This window comes from Toxotes jaculatrix, chromosome 16 (assembly GCF_017976425.1).
Source record: "Toxotes jaculatrix isolate fToxJac2 chromosome 16, fToxJac2.pri, whole genome shotgun sequence".
Taxonomy (NCBI): Eukaryota; Metazoa; Chordata; class Actinopteri; family Toxotidae; genus Toxotes; species Toxotes jaculatrix.
In genome coordinates, this window is record NC_054409.1 from 4,297,835 (window position 1) to 4,317,653 (window position 19,819).

General features: G+C 44.1%; 12 non-coding genes across 12 annotated transcripts; all 12 read left to right on the forward strand.

The window, feature by feature from the left end:
* Nucleotides 1-374: 374 nt before the first annotated feature.
* LOC121196626 lies at nucleotides 375-565 on the forward strand. The gene has a single exon (XR_005896072.1). It is a non-coding gene; the product is annotated as a U2 spliceosomal RNA (small nuclear RNA).
* A 394-nt stretch (nucleotides 566-959) lies between these two features.
* Nucleotides 960-1,074, forward strand: LOC121196148. Its single transcript, XR_005895625.1, has one exon. It is a non-coding gene; the product is annotated as a U5 spliceosomal RNA (small nuclear RNA).
* A 1,163-nt stretch (nucleotides 1,075-2,237) lies between these two features.
* LOC121196285 lies at nucleotides 2,238-2,401 on the forward strand. Its single transcript, XR_005895754.1, has one exon. It is a non-coding gene; the product is annotated as a U1 spliceosomal RNA (small nuclear RNA).
* A 576-nt stretch (nucleotides 2,402-2,977) lies between these two features.
* Nucleotides 2,978-3,168, forward strand: LOC121196617. The gene has a single exon (XR_005896063.1). It is a non-coding gene; the product is annotated as a U2 spliceosomal RNA (small nuclear RNA).
* Nucleotides 3,169-3,562: 394 nt separating this feature from the next.
* Nucleotides 3,563-3,677, forward strand: LOC121196149. The gene has a single exon (XR_005895626.1). It is a non-coding gene; the product is annotated as a U5 spliceosomal RNA (small nuclear RNA).
* A 1,161-nt stretch (nucleotides 3,678-4,838) lies between these two features.
* On the forward strand, nucleotides 4,839-5,002 carry LOC121196428. The gene has a single exon (XR_005895890.1). It is a non-coding gene; the product is annotated as a U1 spliceosomal RNA (small nuclear RNA).
* Nucleotides 5,003-5,578: 576 nt separating this feature from the next.
* Nucleotides 5,579-5,778, forward strand: LOC121196693. The gene has a single exon (XR_005896134.1). It is a non-coding gene; the product is annotated as a U2 spliceosomal RNA (small nuclear RNA).
* A 397-nt stretch (nucleotides 5,779-6,175) lies between these two features.
* LOC121196195 lies at nucleotides 6,176-6,290 on the forward strand. The gene has a single exon (XR_005895669.1). It is a non-coding gene; the product is annotated as a U5 spliceosomal RNA (small nuclear RNA).
* A 1,162-nt stretch (nucleotides 6,291-7,452) lies between these two features.
* LOC121196286 lies at nucleotides 7,453-7,616 on the forward strand. Its single transcript, XR_005895755.1, has one exon. It is a non-coding gene; the product is annotated as a U1 spliceosomal RNA (small nuclear RNA).
* A 576-nt stretch (nucleotides 7,617-8,192) lies between these two features.
* On the forward strand, nucleotides 8,193-8,383 carry LOC121196618. The gene has a single exon (XR_005896064.1). It is a non-coding gene; the product is annotated as a U2 spliceosomal RNA (small nuclear RNA).
* Nucleotides 8,384-8,780: 397 nt separating this feature from the next.
* On the forward strand, nucleotides 8,781-8,895 carry LOC121196242. Its single transcript, XR_005895714.1, has one exon. It is a non-coding gene; the product is annotated as a U5 spliceosomal RNA (small nuclear RNA).
* Nucleotides 8,896-10,056: 1,161 nt separating this feature from the next.
* On the forward strand, nucleotides 10,057-10,220 carry LOC121196058. The gene has a single exon (XR_005895540.1). It is a non-coding gene; the product is annotated as a U1 spliceosomal RNA (small nuclear RNA).
* The last annotated feature ends 9,599 nt before the right edge of the window (nucleotides 10,221-19,819 follow it).

Below are 19,819 nucleotides of genomic sequence, written 5' to 3' on the forward strand. Positions count from 1 at the left end.
GTGTTCCCATTGGAATTGGGGAAGTGGGCGTGGCCTTTCCATGACAAAATGAAGTGTGAGCTCTCCTGTCCGACTGTGCTGCTTGTTTGTGGAAGAAATGTGTGCTAGATGTTGTTCTAGTATGCTTTATTTCTAGGCTTTGGTGTGGAACAGCAATGAGTTGAAGCTATTTTTGGCCGGTTTGCCGTATGGCTGAGCCTTTTGAGTTGGTGAAAGGTCAAACATCTTTGTATAGCGGCAGGGAAAAGTACACAGCAGACAGATGGGCGGAGTTGCTAAGTGGCGGCAATTGATAAGCTGGCTTACAAACGGGACACCGCGACAAGTGACGGTTGTACCAAGAGCTTGATTTGGACGTCAAGCGCTTGGGCCTCATCGCTTCTCGGCCTTTTGGCTAAGATCAAGTGTAGTATCTGTTCTTATCAGTTTAATATCTGATATATCCCCTATATGGGGATAACGTATTAAACCCATTTTTAGGAGAGGGAGCTGAAAAGGGAGCTTGCTCTGCTCACTCCACGCATCGACCTGGCATTGCAGTGCCGCCGGGAACGGTGCACCTTTCTCTTGCTTTGTAGAAAATCAAGCTCTGACACACATGTTTAGTTAGGAGTCAAACTTTTACAGTGGCTGAAGGAAAATGCGGCTAAGTTTTTATCAAGTGAATTGTGCACAACCAGTCAGTTGATTTACTGATATCACCCAGGGAACCCCGCTCAACAACACAGTGCACTTCAGCTACGATGATTGGTCGCGGACTCCCTGAAGACGCCTGATCGTTTCCCAGACTTTGTAGTGTCCATGTAAAAGCCAGGCCTGGATTTTTCAGGCTGGAGATGCTGGGGGGGCAATGGAGGGGAGGCTGGGATTTAGCACGCGGCAAGCCAAGGGAGGCGCACCGCGACGGTGGTAGCTGGGACGACTAGGGTCCTCAGCTGCTCTCTGAGACAGGCCTGTTCTGACTCTTGTTTCTCTTCATAACGCACAAGTCTTTCGCCTTTTACTAAAGACTTCCGTGGAGAGGAACACCAATGAGTTGAAGTTATTTTTGGCTGGCTCGGCCTTATGGCTGAGCCTTTTGAGTTGGTGAAAAGTCAAACATCTTTATAGAGCGCCAAAAGTGGGAGCTCCCCTGTCCGACTTTGCTCTTTCTTTGCGGAAGAAATGTGTGCTAGATGTTGTCATTTCGCTGGTATACTTTATTTTTAGGCTTTGGTGGGGATGCTGCCGTCTTCGAGACAAGAAAAGTGTACATGATGACAGTAAAAAAAGAAATAACGCTACTGAATGAACTTATTTCTTCAATATGACAGATGATGCTTGAAAAATATACAGTTGTAAGAAGCAAAGGAAACAAGAGAAGCTTTTACAAAAACAAGGTTCATGCAGCATTTTCACTTTGCACTCATCAAACACACATTCACAGATGACTACATGAATACATGACTTTATGTGTGTACAGGTCTAGTGTTTTTTTTTTTTTTTGTATTCTTTGACAGAGGCACTGCTACTGACATAGGTCTGAGATGCTAAGAGAGAGAGAGGTTAGGGCGAGGGAAAGCATTATGCCAGAGAGTGTCCTCACAAAGATATAAGTACCGGTATGTGTGAGCGTGTGTTTGTCCTTTGATGCCTTTGATGTATCAAGATTCTACAGTCTGATGTCAGAGGCTGCAGTAAGTGGACACACAGCCAGAGACAAGTTCAGAAGTCAAACAGGAGCAGAAACAGTTGGACTGGACAGGACTTGCTTATGATTTAGGAAGAAAGAAGCCCTCAGATATTTCTGCACAATTATTGACAAGGAAGGGAGGAGCTACTGCTGTTACAAGGACAAGAGGAAACCACAGGAAAGTCCAGATCAGCTCCAAGGTTTTCGGTGAGTCAATGCATGTTAGTAGTTCATGTCAGTGTTTAGTTCATTTAGTCAAATGTTTTGAAAAGTGTCCCACGTGGGCCTTTGCTTTCTTTCCCAAGAGACAGCTTGACTAGGGGCATTTCACACAGTGTTCCTTTGTTTTTGGCAGAGCAGTGCATGATGGGTAGATCCAACAAAGCGCGTTTGCCGCACGCCGCAGCCTATTTGCAGCAGTGTTTGTGTCTTTTCAGCCATAAATGTAACAGACAAAGGGGAGCTGATGCTCAAGGCGCTGAAATGTGGGATTATGCATTGTAGGCACCGTCAGCCAGAGCGCTGTGCCTGGTGACCACCACCCGCTCTCTTCCAACTGCAGCTCATACTTACCTGGCAGGGGAGATACCATGATCAACAAGGTGGTTCACCCAGGGCGAGGCTCAGCCATTGCACTCCGGCTGTGCTGACCCCTGCGAATTCCCCAAATGTGGGAATCTCGACTGCATAATTTCTGGTAGTGGGGGACTGCGTTCGCGCTCTCCCCTGTTGCGTGCGTGTAGAAGAAAACACAATGTGTCAGGAATGCCCATGCGCTAACCTGTTGAAGGCTCTCCATTTTGTGAAGTGGCTTTGTTGATTTGGAGTTACATGTCAGCTTTTGCAGTCTGTCCACAAAGCGGCAGTGTTGCTCTGCAGAAGCTCTCTGGCGTACGCTACAGAGTGGCGTGTTTAGTCATGACAATTCCCCGTGTTCCCATTGGACTTGGGGAAGTGGGCGTGGCCTTTCCATGACAAAATGAAGTGTGAGCTCTCCTGTCCGACTGTGCTGCTTGTTTGTGGAAGAAATGTGTGCTAGATGTTGTTCTAGTATGCTTTATTTCTAGGCTTTGGTGTGGAACAGCAATGAGTTGAAGCTATTTTTGGCCGGTTTGCCGTATGGCTGAGCCTTTTGAGTTGGTGAAAGGTCAAACATCTTTGTATAGCGGCAGGGAAAAGTACACAGCAGACAGATGGGCGGAGTTGCTAAGTGGCGGCAATTGATAAGCTGGCTTACAAACGGGACACCGCGACAAGTGACGGTTGTACCAAGAGCTTGATTTGGACGTCAAACGCTTGGGCCTCATCGCTTCTCGGCCTTTTGGCTAAGATCAAGTGTAGTATCTGTTCTTATCAGTTTAATATCTGATATGTCCCCTATATGGGGATAACGTATTAAACCCATTTTTAGGAGAGGGAGCTGAAAAGGGAGCTTGCTCCGCTCACTCCACGCATCGACCTGGCATTGCAGTGCCGCCGGGAACGGTGCACCTTTCTCTTGCTTTGTAGAAAATCAAGCTCTGACACACACGTTTAGTTAGGAGTCAAACTTTTACAGTGGCTGAAGGAAAATGCGGCTAAGTTTTTATCAAGTGAATTGTGCACAACCAGTCAGTTGATTTACTGATATCACCCAGGGAACCCCGCTCAACAACACAGTGCACTTCAGCTACGATGATTGGTCGCGGACTCCCTGAAGACGCCTGATCGTTTCCCAGACTTTGTAGTGTCCATGTAAAAGCCAGGCCTGGATTTTTCAGGCTGGAGATGCTGGGGGGGCAATGGAGGGGAGGCTGGGATTTAGCACGCGGCAAGCCAAGGGAGGCGCACCGCGACGGTGGTAGCTGGGACGACTAGGGTCCTCAGCTGCTCTCTGAGACAGGCCTGTTCTGACTCTTGTTTCTCTTCATAACGCACAAGTCTTTCGCCTTTTACTAAAGACTTCCGTGGAGAGGAACACCAATGAGTTGAAGTTATTTTTGGCTGGCTCGGCCTTATGGCTGAGCCTTTTGAGTTGGTGAAAAGTCAAACATCTTTATAGAGCGCCACAAGTGGGAGCTCCCCTGTCCGACTTTGCTCTTTCTTTGCGGAAGAAATGTGTGCTAGATGTTGTCATTTCGCTGGTATACTTTCTTTTTAGGCTTTGGTGGGGATGCTGCCGTCTTCGAGACAAGAAAAGTGTACATGATGACAGTAAAAAAAGAAATAACGCTACTGAATGAACTTATTTCTTCAATATGACAGATGATGCTTGAAAAATATACAGTTGTAAGAAACAAAGGAAACAAGAGAAGCTTTTACAAAAACAAGGTTCATGCAGCATTTTCACTTTGCACTCATCAAACACACATTCACAGATGACTACATGAATACATGACTTTATGTGTGTACAGGTCTAGTGTTTTTTTTTTTTTGTATTCTTTGACAGAGGCACAGGTACTGACATAGGTCTGAGATGCTAAGAGAGAGAGAGGTTAGGGCGAGGGAAAGCATTATGCCAGAGAGTGTCCTCACAAAGATATAAGTACCGGTATGTGTGAGCGTGTGTTTGTCCTTTGATGCCTTTGATGTATCAAGATTCTACAGTCTGATGTCAGAGGCTGCAGTAAGTGGACACACAGCCAGAGACAAGTTCAGAAGTCAAACAGGAGCAGAAACAGTTGGACTGGACAGGACTTGCTTATGATTTAGGAAGAAAGAAGCCCTCAGATATTTCTGCACAATTATTGACAAGGAAGGGAGGAGCTACTGCTGTTACAAGGACGAGAGGAAACCACAGGAAAGTCCAGATCAGCTCCAAGGTTTTCGCTGAGTCAATACATGTTAGTAGTTCATGTCAGTGTTTAGTTCATTTAGTCAAATGTTTTGAAAAGTGTCCCACGTGGGCCTTTGCTTTCTTTCCCAAGAGACAGCTTGACTAGTGGCATTTCACACAGTGTTCCTTTGTTTTTGGCAGAGCAGTGCATGATGGGTAGATCCAACAAAGCGCGTTTGCCGCACGCCGCAGCCTATTTGCAGCAGTGTTTGTGTCTTTTCAGCCATAAATGTAACAGACAAAGGGGAGCTGATGCTCAAGGCGCTGAAATGTGGGATTATGCATTGTAGGCACCGTCAGCCAGAGCGCTGTGCCTGGTGACCACCACCCGCTCTCTTCCAACTGCAGCTCATACTTACCTGGCAGGGGAGATACCATGATCAACAAGGTGGTTCACCCAGGGTGAGGCTCAGCCATTGCACTCCGGCTGTGCTGACCCCTGCGAATTCCCCAAATGTGGGAATCTCCACTGCATAATTTCTGGTAGTGGGGGACTGCGTTCGCGCTCTCCCCTGTTGCGTGCGTGTAGAAGAAAACACAATGTGTCAGAAATGCCCATGCGCTAACCTGTTGAAGACTCTCCATTTTGTGAAGTGGCTTTGTTGATTTGGAGTTACATGTCAGCTTTTGCAGTCTGTCCACAAAGCGGCAGTGTTGCTCTGCAGAAGCTCTCTGGCGTACGCTACAGAGTGGCATGTTTAGTCATGACAATTCCCCGTGTTCCCATTGGAATTGGGGAAGTGGGCGTGGCCTTTCCATGACAAAATGAAGTGTGAGCTCTCCTGTCCGACTGTGCTGCTTGTTTGTGGAAGAAATGTGTGCTAGATGTTGTTCTAGTATGCTTTATTTCTAGGTTTTGGTGTGGAACAGCAATGAGTTGAAGCTATTTTTGGCCGGTTTGCCGTATGGCTGAGCCTTTTGAGTTGGTGAAAGGTCAAACATCTTTGTATAGCGGCAGGGAAAAGTACACAGCAGACAGATGGGCGGAGTTGCTAAGTGGCGGCAATTGATAAGCTGGCTTACAAACGGGACACCGCGACAAGTGACGGTTGTACCAAGAGCTTGATTTGGACGTCAAACGCTTGGGCCTCATCGCTTCTCGGCCTTTTGGCTAAGATCAAGTGTAGTATCTGTTCTTATCAGTTTAATATCTGATATGTCCCCTATATGGGGATAACGTATTAAACCCATTTTTAGGAGAGGGAGCTGAAAAGGGAGCTTGCTCCGCTCACTCCACTCACTCCACGCATCGACCTGGCATTGCAGTGCCGCCGGGAACGGTGCACCTTTCTCTTGCTTTGTAGAAAATCAAGCTCTGACACACACGTTTAGTTAGGAGTCAAACTTTTACAGTGGCTGAAGGAAAATGCGGCTAAGTTTTTATCAAGTGAATTGTGCACAACCAGTCAGTTGATTTACTGATATCACCCAGGGAACCCCGCTCAACAACACAGTGCACTTCAGCTACGATGATTGGTCGCGGACTCCCTGAAGACGCCTGATCGTTTCCCAGACTTTGTAGTGTCCATGTAAAAGCCAGGCCTGGATTTTTCAGGCTGGAGATGCTGGGGGGGAGGCAATGGAGGGGAGGCTGGGATTTAGCACGCGGCAAGCCAAGGGAGGCGCACCGCGACGGTGGTAGCTGGGACGACTAGGGTCCTCAGCTGCTCTCTGAGACAGGCCTGTTCTGACTCTTGTTTCTCTTCATAACGCACAAGTCTTTCGCCTTTTACTAAAGACTTCCGTGGAGAGGAACGCCAATGAGTTGAAGTTATTTTTGGCTGGCTCGGCCTTATGGCTGAGCCTTTTGAGTTGGTGAAAAGTCAAACATCTTTATAGAGCGCCACAAGTGGGAGCTCCCCTGTCCGACTTTGCTCTTTCTTTGCGGAAGAAATGTGTGCTAGATGTTGTCATTTCGCTGGTATACTTTATTTTTAGGCTTTGGTGGGGATGCTGCCGTCTTCGAGACAAGAAAAGTGTACATGATGACAGTAAAAAAAGAAATAACGCTACTGAATGAACTTATTTCTTCAATATGACAGATGATGCTTGAAAAATATACAGTTGTAAGAAGCAAAGGAAACAAGAGAAGCTTTTACAAAAACAAGGTTCATGCAGCATTTTCACTTTGCACTCATCAAACACACATTCACAGATGACTACATGAATACATGACTTTATGTGTGTACAGGTCTAGTGTTTTTTTTTTTTTTGTATTCTTTGACAGAGACACAGGTACTGACATAGGTCTGAGATGCTAAGAGAGAGAGAGGTTAGGGCGAGGGAAAGCATTATGCCAGAGAGTGTCCTCACAAAGATATAAGTACCGGTATGTGTGAGCGTGTGTTTGTCCTTTGATGCCTTTGATGTATCAAGATTCTACAGTCTGATGTCAGAGGCTGCAGTAAGTGGACACACAGCCAGAGACAAGTTTAGAAGTCAAACAGGAGCAGAAACAGTTGGACTGGACAGGACTTGCTTATGATTTAGGAAGAAAGAAGCCCTCAGATATTTCTGCACAATTATTGACAAGGAAGGGAGGAGCTACTGCTGTTACAAGGACAAGAGGAAACCACAGGAAAGTCCAGATCAGCTCCAAGGTTTTCGCTGAGTCAATACATGTTAGTAGTTCATGTCAGTGTTTAGTTCATTTAGTCAAATGTTTTGAAAAGTGTCCCACGTGGGCCTTTGCTTTCTTTCCCAAGAGACAGCTTGACTAGTGGCATTTCACACAGTGTTCCTTTGTTTTTGGCAGAGCAGTGCATGATGGGTAGATCCAACAAAGCGCGTTTGCCGCACGCCGCAGCCTATTTGCAGCAGTGTTTGTGTCTTTTCAGCCATAAATGTAACAGACAAAGGGGAGCCGATGCTCAAGGCGCTGAAATGTGGGATTATGCATTGTAGGCACCGTCAGCCAGAGCGCTGTGCCTGGTGACCACCACCCGCTCTCTTCCAACTGCAGCTCATACTTACCTGGCAGGGGAGATACCATGATCAACAAGGTGGTTCACCCAGGGCGAGGCTCAGCCATTGCACTCCGGCTGTGCTGACCCCTGCGAATTCCCCAAATGTGGGAATCTCGACTGCATAATTTCTGGTAGTGGGGGACTGCGTTCGCGCTCTCCCCTGTTGCGTGCGTGTAGAAGAAAACACAATGTGTCAGGAATGTCCATGCGCTAACCTCTTGAAGGCTCTCCATTTTGTGAAGTGGCTTTGTTGATTTGGAGTTACATGTCAGCTTTTGCAGTCTGTCCACAAAGCGGCAGTGTTGCTCTGCAGAAGCTCTCTGGCGTACGCTACAGAGTGGCGTGTTTAGTCATGACAATTCCCCGTGTTCCCATTGGAATTGGGGAAGTGGGCGTGGCCTTTCCATGACAAAATGAAGTGTGAGCTCTCCTGTCCGACTGTGCTGCTTGTTTGTGGAAGAAATGTGTGCTAGATGTTGTTCTAGTATGCTTTATTTCTAGGCTTTGGTGTGGAACAGCAATGAGTTGAAGCTATTTTTGGCCGGTTTGCCGTATGGCTGAGCCTTTTGAGTTGGTGAAAGGTCAAACATCTTTGTATAGCGGCAGGGAAAAGTACACGGCAGACAGATGGGCGGAGTTGCTAAGTGGCGGCAATTGATAAGCTGGCTTACAAACGGGACACCGCGACAAGTGACGGTTGTACCAAGAGCTTGATTTGGACGTCAAACGCTTGGGCCTCATCGCTTCTCGGCCTTTTGGCTAAGATCAAGTGTAGTATCTGTTCTTATCAGTTTAATATCTGATATGTCCCCTATATGGGGATAACGTATTAAACCCATTTTTAGGAGAGGGAGCTGAAAAGGGAGCTTGCTCCGCTCACTCCACGCATCGACCTGGCATTGCAGTGCCGCCGGGAACGGTGCACCTTTCTCTTGCTTTGTAGAAAATCAAGCTCTGACACGCATGTTTAGTTAGGAGTCAAACTTTTACAGTGGCTGAAGGAAAATGCGGCTAAGTTTTGATCAAGTGAATTGTGCACAACCAGTCAGTTGATTTACTGATATCACCCAGGGAACCCCGCTCAACAACACAGTGCACTTCAGCTACGATGATTGGTCGCGGACTCCCTGAAGACGCCTGATCGTTTCCCAGACTTTGTAGTGTCCATGTAAAAGCCAGGCCTGGATTTTTCAGGCTGGAGATGCTGGGGGGGAGGCAATGGAGGGGAGGCTGGGATTTAGCACGCGGCAAGCCAAGGGAGGCGCACCGCGACGGTGGTAGCTGGGACGACTAGGGTCCTCAGCTGCTCTCTGAGACAGGCCTGTTCTGACTCTTGTTTCTCTTCATAACGCACAAGTCTTTCGCCTTTTATTAAAGACTTCCGTGGAGAGGAACACCAATGAGTTGAAGTTATTTTTGGCTGGCTCGGCCTTATGGCTGAGCCTTTTGAGTTGGTGAAAAGTCAAACATCTTTATAGAGCGCCACAAGTGGGAGCTCCCCTGTCCGACTTTGCTCTTTCTTTGCGGAAGAAATGTGTGCTAGATGTTGTCATTTCGCTGGTATACTTTATTTTTAGGCTTTGGTGGGGATGCTGCCGTCTTCGAGACAAGAAAAGTGTACATGATGACAGTAAAAAAAGAAATAACGCTACTGAATGAACTTATTTCTTCAATATGACAGATGATGCTTGAAAAATATACAGTTGTAAGAAGCAAAGGAAACAAGAGAAGCTTTTACAAAAACAAGGTTCATGCAGCATTTTCACTTTGCACTCATCAAACACACATTCACAGATGACTACATGAATACATGACTTTATGTGTGTACAGGTCTAGTGTTTTTTTTTTTTTGTATTCTTTGACAGAGGCACAGGTACTGACATAGGTCTGAGATGCTAAGAGAGAGAGAGGTTAGGGCGAGGGAAAGCATTATGCCAGAGAGTGTCCTCACAAAGATATAAGTACCGGTATGTGTGAGCGTGTGTTTGTCCTTTGATGCCTTTGATGTATCAAGATTCTACAGTCTGATGTCAGAGGCTGCAGTAAGTGGACACACAGCCAGAGACAAGTTCAGAAGTCAAACAGGAGCAGAAACAGTTGGACTGGACAGGACTTGCTTATGATTTAGGAAGAAAGAAGCCCTCAGATATTTCTGCACAATTATTGACAAGGAAGGGAGGAGCTACTGCTGTTACAAGGACAAGAGGAAACCACAGGAAAGTCCAGATCAGCTCCAAGGTTTTCGCTGAGTCAATACATGTTAGTAGTTCATGTCAGTGTTTAGTTCATTTAGTCAAATGTTTTGAAAAGTGTCCCACGTGGGCCTTTGCTTTCTTTCCCAAGAGACAGCTTGACTAGTGGCATTTCACACAGTGTTCCTTTGTTTTTGGCAGAGCAGTGCATGATGGGTAGATCCAACAAAGCGCGTTTGCCGCACGCCACAGCCTATTTGCAGCAGTGTTTGTGTCTTTTCAGCCATAAATGTAACAGACAAAGGGGAGCTGATGCTCAAGGCGCTGAAATGTGGGATTATGCATTGTAGGCACCGTCAGCCAGAGCGCTGTGCCTGGTGACCACCACCCGCTCTCTTCCAACTGCAGCTCATACTTACCTGGCAGGGGAGATACCATGATCAACAAGGTGGTTCACCCAGGGTGAGGCTCAGCCATTGCACTCCGGCTGTGCTGACCCCTGCGAATTCCCCAAATGTGGGAATCTCGACTGCATAATTTCTGGTAGTGGGGGACTGCGTTCGCGCTCTCCCCTGTTGCGTGCGTGTAGAAGAAGAAAAAAAAAAAAAAGCTGGCTTACAAACGGGACACCGCGACAAGTGACGGTTGTACCAAGAGCTTGATTTGGACGTCAAACGCTTTCGCCTTTTACTAAAGACTTCCGTGGAGAGGAACACCAATGAGTTGAAGTTATTTTTGGCTGGCTCGGCCTTATGGCTGAGCCTTTTTGAGTTGGTGAAAAGTCAAACATCTTTATAGAGCGCCACAAGTGGGAGCTCCCCTGTCCGACTTCAGTCCAGTGGACTGTTCTCAGAGCAGTTCAGACTGCAGCACTGAGAGTCTTCTCCACTTCTTCTGGTTCCTCTGTCAGTCACTGCTGGATGAAGCTCTCCTCTCCACTCTACCTCCCAGTAACATGGACCAATCAGAGCCTCTCTACACACAAGCTGCTGCTGCTTCAACCTCTCTGGATCATCAGGACACAGCTCGTCCTCTCTCAACACACACACCGTCCTCTTCACTCTCTCCTTTAGAAAGATCACTACCTCCATCTTTTTAGAGAAGAAGACAGACAATAAAGGTGATAAATCAGTGTTTACAGAGACTCACTTCATCAGCTGTCAGTCACTGATGCAGCACATCCAGTATAAAGAGCAGCAGGGACTTCAGTCCTGTTCAGAGCAGAAGTGGAGCAGCTGTGTAGTGTAGCAGCTTCCTCTCAGCTCTCATGTTAACGTATTGGAGTGAAGACACTGAGCTGGAAGCTCACACACCTGCAGAGACTTTTAGCATCAAGTCTGTTTCCTCTGAACATTTCACTCAAGTCCACAGTGGAAATAAACTGCTGAGTCATGAAGCTTCATTACTGCACAGTTTAGTGATGGATTCACTGCTGTTACATGTCAACTCATGTTCCATTTAAAGAAAGAGTCTCTGTGTGTTGATGAACATCTGATCTGCTTCTGAAATATCAGCTGACAAATAAACATGGAGGCTGTCACTGAAAGTATCTGACAGATGGACACATATACAGATGTGATCACTGGACTTCAGCAGAGGTTCTGCTCTGTATCAGACCACATGCTTACAAAATGTCATGATGCTTCTCTGAAATCAGAGCCAGTGATTTGCAGGCTGCAGTCAGACTGATCTTAGAGCTGTGACAAAGATCAAACTCATCAATTCTTTAGTGTTGAAATGAGACAACAAACAGTCTCAGATTAGATGTGATGCTACGACACTTTGATGAATGAGGACCACTGTCTCTACACATCTTGGGAGGCTGTCAGCTGTAATCCAGCTTTATTTCCTGTAGACATGAACACAGTAACTACAGTCGTCTTCACATCACTTCAACACACAATCAGGCTTGTGGCTGCTGTGACTGGCTGACTGTCCTCTGCGTCTCTGTCTTTCTGTCCCATCCTGAGGCCTGTCCCCGTTCTCCTCTCACAGCTTCAATGAGGAAAGCAGCCACTGAGAAGGCTGGAGGTTTACAGGAGACACTGGATCTTTGCTTTGATACAAACTGTGTTTAGTACAATACAGCTGAAAGCAGCATGGACTGACTCCAACCCTCTACTGACCTTAGAGTCTGCAGTCTACAGTCTGGACTCTCCACAAGATCAGACAGATCCTTTCTGATACTGCAGCTCATTGTAGCTCAGGTCCAGGTGTCTCAGATGGGAGGGGTTGGACTTCATAGCTGAGACCAGAGAAGCACAGCTGATCTCTGACAAACTGCAGGAACTCAATCTGAATAAAGAATAAATCATGTGGCTAAAAATCATTTCTAATCCAATCAGATATGTCCTAATCAATGAGCTTTCACTAACATGAGTAGAGGGACTTTGTCCTTCTCTTATTATTATTTTTGTGGATCATCATGATGTCAGCCTTCTACAGACATCATCCAAATATCACCACAACATTCATACAACTATTCTTGTCAACACAGATTCATACCATGCTGCTGACCTCAGTCAAGTCTGGAATTAGAAGACAAAGATCAAATCAGACATGTTGGACTAAAAACTGACTTTGATTCACCACTGAAATGGATCAAAATTCAAATGTTCAGTCCTGATCCAGGAAAAATGTCTTGCTTGGTCCTGGTCTCTATCCTGCAGATCAGCTCAGGAAATCCACAACTAAACACATATTCAACTGAACAACAACTTTTTGATCCCAAATTACAGATGGATTTAATGGAAAACTTTGGAAAATGCTCAGCAGCAAAGTCACATACACACAATTTAACACTACTACTACTACTGATAATAATAATAATAATAATAATAATAATAATAATAATAATAATAATAATAAAATAGTGCATTTTATTTGTTGGTGTCTTTCCAAACACCCAATGACAATTTAAATTAAAACAAGATTTGCAGTTAATGGACTGAAACATGTCAAACCAACAGTGTGGTCCTTTAAGTAACACATTTAACAAGTCAATTCAACTCAATGAGAAAAGACCACGATTTACACACTTACCACAATTTACCAAAATTACTACACTCAAAAGACACACACACACACACACACACACACACACACAACATTGAAGAACTGACATTAGTCCTGACACTTCATTGAAATGAACTTCAAGTGTTTTTCAATTGATGTGTACAAATAGTTCTGAGGATCTTCTGTATATTGTTGTGATAAAAATGGATTTTTAACAACTCACATTTTCTACACTTCATTTAGAAAACATTAGTCTGCTGACTGTGACAAATACGAGTGTGTGAGTTCTGAAGGTTTCATTGAAGTCAACAGACATTATTCATGACAACTGACTGAAATGAAGTGAAACTGAAGGAATAATTTTTACTCTGAGAGAAGAAAAAGTCACAGTATGGAACAACAACTATTTCAAATCTCATTCATTCATTCAAGATGAATGGATTCGAGTTCTGTATGAAGATAAAACAGGTTCAGTTGTGGATTAAAGATATAAGATCTACAACAGTAACAGACAGTGAACTGACCTCAGAGTCTTCAGTCTACAGTGTGGACTCTTCAATCCAGCAGACAGAAGCTTTACCCCTGAATCCTGCAGGTCATTGTTACTCAGGTCCAGGTGTCTCAGACTAGAGGACTGGGAGCTAAGAACTGAGGACAGAGCTTCACAGCTTCTCTCTGAGAGGTTACAGCTGCTCAGTCTGAAGAGGAAACAATGAAGAAAAAGTCAAATAACATTTGTGTTGAAAGGACAATCAAAGGAACAAAACTCTCAGTTTGCTCTGCAGCTCACAGCAAACTAACAGACCTGCATTTGAAAACTGGGCCAAACATCAAACACAGATTTGTTGAGTGAAGCAGAAATATCAGCTCTTTATCCACCTGCTAACCAATGAGGAGTTTCTACATTGATGATCATCTTTCATTGGCTCTGATTCAAATTCTTTCTGTTTTATTCTCAACAAGTTGGAGACATGACAATTAAATATGACACAATCAGTAATAAACAGACATGTACAGTCAAGGCCGTAAGTATATGGACAGTTAGACATGTTTTGTTCTTCGGGCTCTCAGCACATTCACTTTAAAATATAATAATGGATACTACAGTCAATGACTCCAAAGGATTTTACAATAAATATTAAATCTGATTAGTTTGTTTCATGTGTATTTGTCCAGTTACTTTTGAACCACTAAAAGGGCTGAATCTCCCACACAGTTCTTTCTATACTGATGTCAACCTGCTCAAATTAAAGCTGAGACTTGGCTCTTTAATGTAGGATCCATTATTTTAATTCAGATTCAATGTGATGAAGCTCAGAGATGATGATAAGGAATTAAAGCAGAGAGGAATTTATTTTCCCTCCTGCTGAATAAAATAGCAGAGTCTTTATATAATGATGAATAAATCCAACTATCTCTACACTTACAGAGCTTTGTTAGAGGCTTTGACAACTGGCAGCAGCTTCAGAAGAGCCTCCTCTGAAGCAGAGTATTTCTTCAGGTCAAACACGTCCAGATCTTTTTCTGATGACAGTAAGATGAAGACCAGAGCTGACCATTGAGCAGGAGACAGTTCATCTGTGGAGAGATGTTCTGAACTCAGGGACTGTTGGATCTGCTCCACCAGAGAACGATCATTCAGTTCATTCAGACAGTGGAACAGGTTGATGCATTGCTCTGCAGAGGGAGTCTCTTCAATCTTCTTCTTGATGTACTGGACTGTTTGCTGATTGGTCTGTGAGCCACTTCCTGTCTGTGTCAGCAGATCTCGTAGGAGAGTCTGATTGGTCTGCAGTGAAAGATCCAGGAGGAAGCGGAGGAACAAGTCCATTTGGACTCTGTGAGGCCTTGTCCACAGCCCTCTGATAGAGCTGTGTTGTATCAGGTTTGTATCTGAACAGTTTAGACCAGTTGGAGGTTGATTGTTCTTCTGACAGCAGATTGACTCCAGACTTGATGAAGGTCAGATGGACATGAAGAGCAGCCAGGAACTCCTGAAGACTCAGATAGACGAAGCAGAACACCTTGTCCTGGTACAGTCCTCTCTCCTCTTTAAAGACCTGTGTGAACACTCCTGAATACACTGAGGCTGCTCTGATATCGATGCCACACTCTGTCAGGTCTGATTCATAGAAGATCAGGTTTCCTTTCTGCAGCTGCTCAAAAGCCAGTTTTCCCAGAGACTCAATCATCTTCCTGGTCTCGGGACTCCAGTGTGGATCTGTTTCAGCTCCTCCATCATACTTAGCGTTCTTCAGTTTGGACTGAACCAGAAGTGGATGTACATCTCAGTCAGGGTCTTGGGCAGCCCTCCTTCCTCTCTGGTTTTCAACACATCTTCCAGAACTGTAGCAGTGATCCAGCAGAAGACCGGGATGTGGCACATGATGTGGAGGCTTCGTGAGGTCTTGATGTGGGAGATGATCCTTCTGATCTGCTCCTCCTCTCTGAACCTCTTCCTGAAGTACTCCTCCTTCTGTGGGTCAGTGAACCCTCTGACCTCTGTCACCATGTCAACACACTCAGGAGGAATCTGATTGGCTGCTTCAGGTCGTGTGGTTATCCAGAGGCGAGCAGAGGGAAGTAGTTTCCCCCTGATGAGGTTTGTCAGCAGCACATCCACTGAGGTGGACTCTGTAACATCAGTCAGGATCTCAGTGTTGTGGAAGTCCAGAGGAAGTCGACACTCATCCAGACCGTCAAAGATGAACAGAACCTGGACCTCTTCAAACCTGCAGAGTCCTGCTTCTTTGGTTTCAGTAAAGAACAGATGAACAAGTTCCACCAAGCTGAACTTTTTCTCTTTCAGCACATTCAGCTCTCTGAACATGAATGGAAATGTGAAGTGTATGTCCTGGTTGGCTTTGTCTTCAGCCCAGAAGTTGACTCAGTCCAGAGTCAACTTCTGTTTTCCCAATGCCAGCCACTCCCTTTGTCATCACTGTTCTGATTGGTCCATCTCTTCCAGGTGAGGCTTTAAAGATGTCTTCTTGTCTGATGCTTGTTTCTGGTCTGGCTGGTTTCCTGGATGCTGTTTCAATCTGTCTGACCTCATGTTCATCATTGACTTCTCCAGTCCCTCCCTCTGTGATGTAGAGCTCTGTGTAGATCTGATTCAGAAGGGTTGGGTTTCCTGCTTTAGAGATCCCCTCAAACACACACTGGAACTTCTTCTTCAGAGTAGATTTAAGTTTACGTTGACAAACTGGAGCAACATGTCCTGAATGAACAAACAAGAAACATCAATGACTGATTCATAAAGAAAACATGACATGTTCATCCCCCTAAAGAACACACATGAACATATTTCCCTCCATGTCTTGATACGTTAGTAAATGTCCCATTTGTCCATCATGTTGAATCTTTAGAGAAATCCTCTTACTGCTGTGCAGACAGTCAGCCAGCTCCTCCTGCTTCATTCTCCTCAGGAAGTTCACTGTGATCTTCAAGTGCAGCATGGAGATTATTGTCAACATAACAGATGTCAAAGTAGTTGTTGTCCATGTACAGACCATAAATATGGAGTCCAGGTGTGTTTGATGCTGCTGGGCAGACTGAGCACTGGGAACCTCTGAGCTCTCCTGGTCCACTCTGCGGAGGAATCATGAAGAATTAGCTCACATTATGTTTGCAGCATCTGTGAGTGTTTTATGCTTTGTACACAAACAACAGCTGCTTTTATGTTCTGTGGTGACTGTCCTGATTAAAGCAAACACTACTGTGCTGTGACATTCTCAATGAGAGGAAACAAGCAATCAATTCTGTACCTCATGACCTAGAGTCATCACAACAAGTCCACCTTTTAAATGATGAGTTTTAAGGACTCACACTGGAAGACAGGGCAGCTGTCTGATACATTTTAAACTCAGCTGCAGCTCACTTCTTTGCAGCAGAGGGAGGCTGTCCTTCGATATGAATGAGGAGACCCATCGACCTGTCTCTTCATGGACACACAGCTGGGCTCAGGTCCATGTTCAGGTCCAGGTCCAGCAGAGTCTGGTGTGTGCTGCTGCTCTGGCCTTCAACACAACACACACAGAGCTTTGAGTGTGAATAATGATGGTGCAGTGATGTGAGTGCTGAGCTCTGACATGGAGAAGAGTCATGGACATTTAGATTAAGATTAAGATTAAGAGATACTTTATTAATCCCCGTGGGGAAATTCGTTTGTAGCAGCAGTCACAAGGAGACACTAAATACACTCTATAAAGGAAAAATAAACTTGGAAAAGAAACACAATATATACAGGAGGGTGTCTTATATACACATACACACACACACACACACACACACACACACATATATATATATAATGGCATGCCGTTTAGGAAATTATTTAGGCCTTTATATGGAATGAAACTTGAATATATAGAATGAAAGTTTCACGTCACTACCGCCATGTTGTGTTTTCGATGGGATTACAGGCTACGGATGAAGATGACACACCATGAGCGAATCAGCTTGAAACTTAGAGTCGGCACACAAGCAATGACGAGATAATAAACACACTGTATGTACGGGTCAAAATACTCGGACAAAAGTCTCGCAACAATCTTAAAGATATCGCAGTCGCACAATAACCTTGCGCGGTAACGTTAAAATTGCCGTTTTTGTTAATGAAGTCTGGTGGCTTTGAAGGGAGTAATATTATGGCTACTGCTGGAAGGGATATTACTCTTTAAATTGAAATACATTCTGTTCTGTTATTATCTCCTGTGTCCTGGGCCTTTCCGGGTGGACGGGCGCAGACTGTAGATAGGAGCTGTGGGGGGTACCTATGAGGTTGAAGGGACGGGAACAGCCTGACCGGGGATGTTCCCTGCACTCGGTCTTCCACGATGAAAAGGAGAATGAATTTTTTCATCGGGAGAACGGTACTGGATTCGGTTACCCGTATTTTTACCCGTGTGTTTATTATGCTGCTGTAATTCCACTGTCAGTCCACTAGATGGGGTCATGAAGCTGCAGTGAAGTGCAGAGCAGCACACACAGGATCCAGGGACGAGCATTTCCGTTCACTGACACACAGACAGACTGAGATCCACTGGTTTTATCTGACACAATCTAAAAATCCTGCTTTGTAGTTTCACTTGAGTAAAAGTCCACGAGTGTAATAAGTAAAATATACTGTCAAAAGTGAAAGTGCTGATCATGCGGAACAGACTCATTTGGTTTTTATTTCAAATCTTAATCTGAAAAGTAACTGTAGCTGTGAAATAAATGTAGTAAAACAGGGAAATATTTCCCTCTGAAAAGTTGTGAAGTCAAAGAAGCAGAAAATGGAAACACTGGAGTTTCAGTGCAGCACTGCAATAAAAGTACTGAGTTACTTTTCACTACAAAAGTATTACATTCCAAACAACTTGTACATGCTTTTCAAATTAAAAGACTGACAATTTCAATAAAGCCTTCTCAATAATATTATCCTTTTTTTTTTTTTTTTTTTTAAGGAAATCTCTTTCATTTAATCATTGATCACATTTAAGTACAATTTAAATAACCTAGTTTCTGTTGGAGGAGGACCAGAGGCCTGAGGCCTGTACTACGAAGCAGGATTTGGGTTTGGCACAGTAACTTCAGGTTTAACAACAACTCCACGACAACCCCACAAAAACACAAATGTCAGAAAACTCATATAACAACAGGTAGTGCTGACATATAAAACATTAACACCGCTGATATTTACCTTCAGACAGAGAAAATGTAGCTACAGTTGCAGTTACTGTGGTGATTTAGTTGGTCAATTTTAAAAATGTTTTATCTGCTTGGATCAAAAAGTGTAACAAAGCTTTTATTCAGTGAACATTCTGTTTCTCCAAGAGACTAAAACCTGAACTTCAAATGTTTTACATGAATCATCATCTCCATCATTTCTTCAGTAGAGATATCAGCTGCTCCTGATCTGAGAAGGAGGACCATGAATCCACGTCTGTTACAGACCATATCCTGTAATTTCACCATGGCTCAATATCGTCTGTAAAGTTCATCAGGACTTTAACATTTTCACTGATCTGCTTTTTAGGGTCATCACAGTTTATTTTCCCTGCACACACACACACACACACACACACACACACGAGTGTCATGAACAGATGGCCATCTTGGCATTCATGGCTGATATGTCAGTTTGAGACGACGACTGTTTCAAACCTCATCCTGATTTTAAAAAACTACATCCAACTGTAAAACACTCGTAATAAACCAGTTTCTCCAGCTAAAATAAGTCCAGTTGCCTTCAATGAACCCATAGGACATTCCTAATCCTAACCCTTAGTTTGGCGTTCTTAAAAAACAATACTGAGTAAAAATAACAAAATAGAACACAGGTCTTCCCAAGTTTTTACAACTTTATTTTTCCATGGGATAAGAAAAGAAGGGTATGAAAAAAACAAAATCTGAATTGACTATATATAGCCTCCATAACTTTAGCCTTCATAATTTATTTAACAGCACATCCTACATTTGCTTTCATAATTTCTCTGTGCTGTTTTAATGAGCCCTGTGAACATGTGCTGAAGTTACACTCTGTTTTAAAGTTGGTTGTGCCATTTTCCTGTCAAAGAAAATGTTGCAAAAATCAGATGTAAAAAGAAAACAAAAGAATAAGGAAAAAGAGATATAAGATACAAGTATAAAGCAACACACACACACACTGTCAGCTCATAGCAGCAAGGCTCAGGGTTTAAATGCGCCTACTATCTCTTTTCTGTCTGGAGTTTGCATTTTCTCCCTGTGCTTGTGTGGATTCTGTCCGGGTACTCCAGCTTCCTCCCACAGTCCACAGACATGCAGATTAGTTTAACTGATGACTCTAAATGGTCCATAATATGAGTGTGAAATGTTTGTTTGTCTCAGCTGGATTTGGCTCCTGCATTCATGTAGCCAAACACCAGCATTTCTCTCATTAATGGAGACTTTTTTATATGTAACATTCTTTAGCATAGAAATATTGAAAATAATGTCTGGTTGCATTTTGTTGATTAATTACATGTTTTTTTTAATCCAAAAACTAAATAGTAAAGGTCACTAGCTTATACGCTGAAGAAATGCAAACAGATGATTGATCCAAAGCTATCAAACTTTTGCTCCACTTTTCTTAGGAATGTCAGAATATCCTGAAAATACTCTCACAGAGATTGCTGGTGCATTTTTTGGGGTA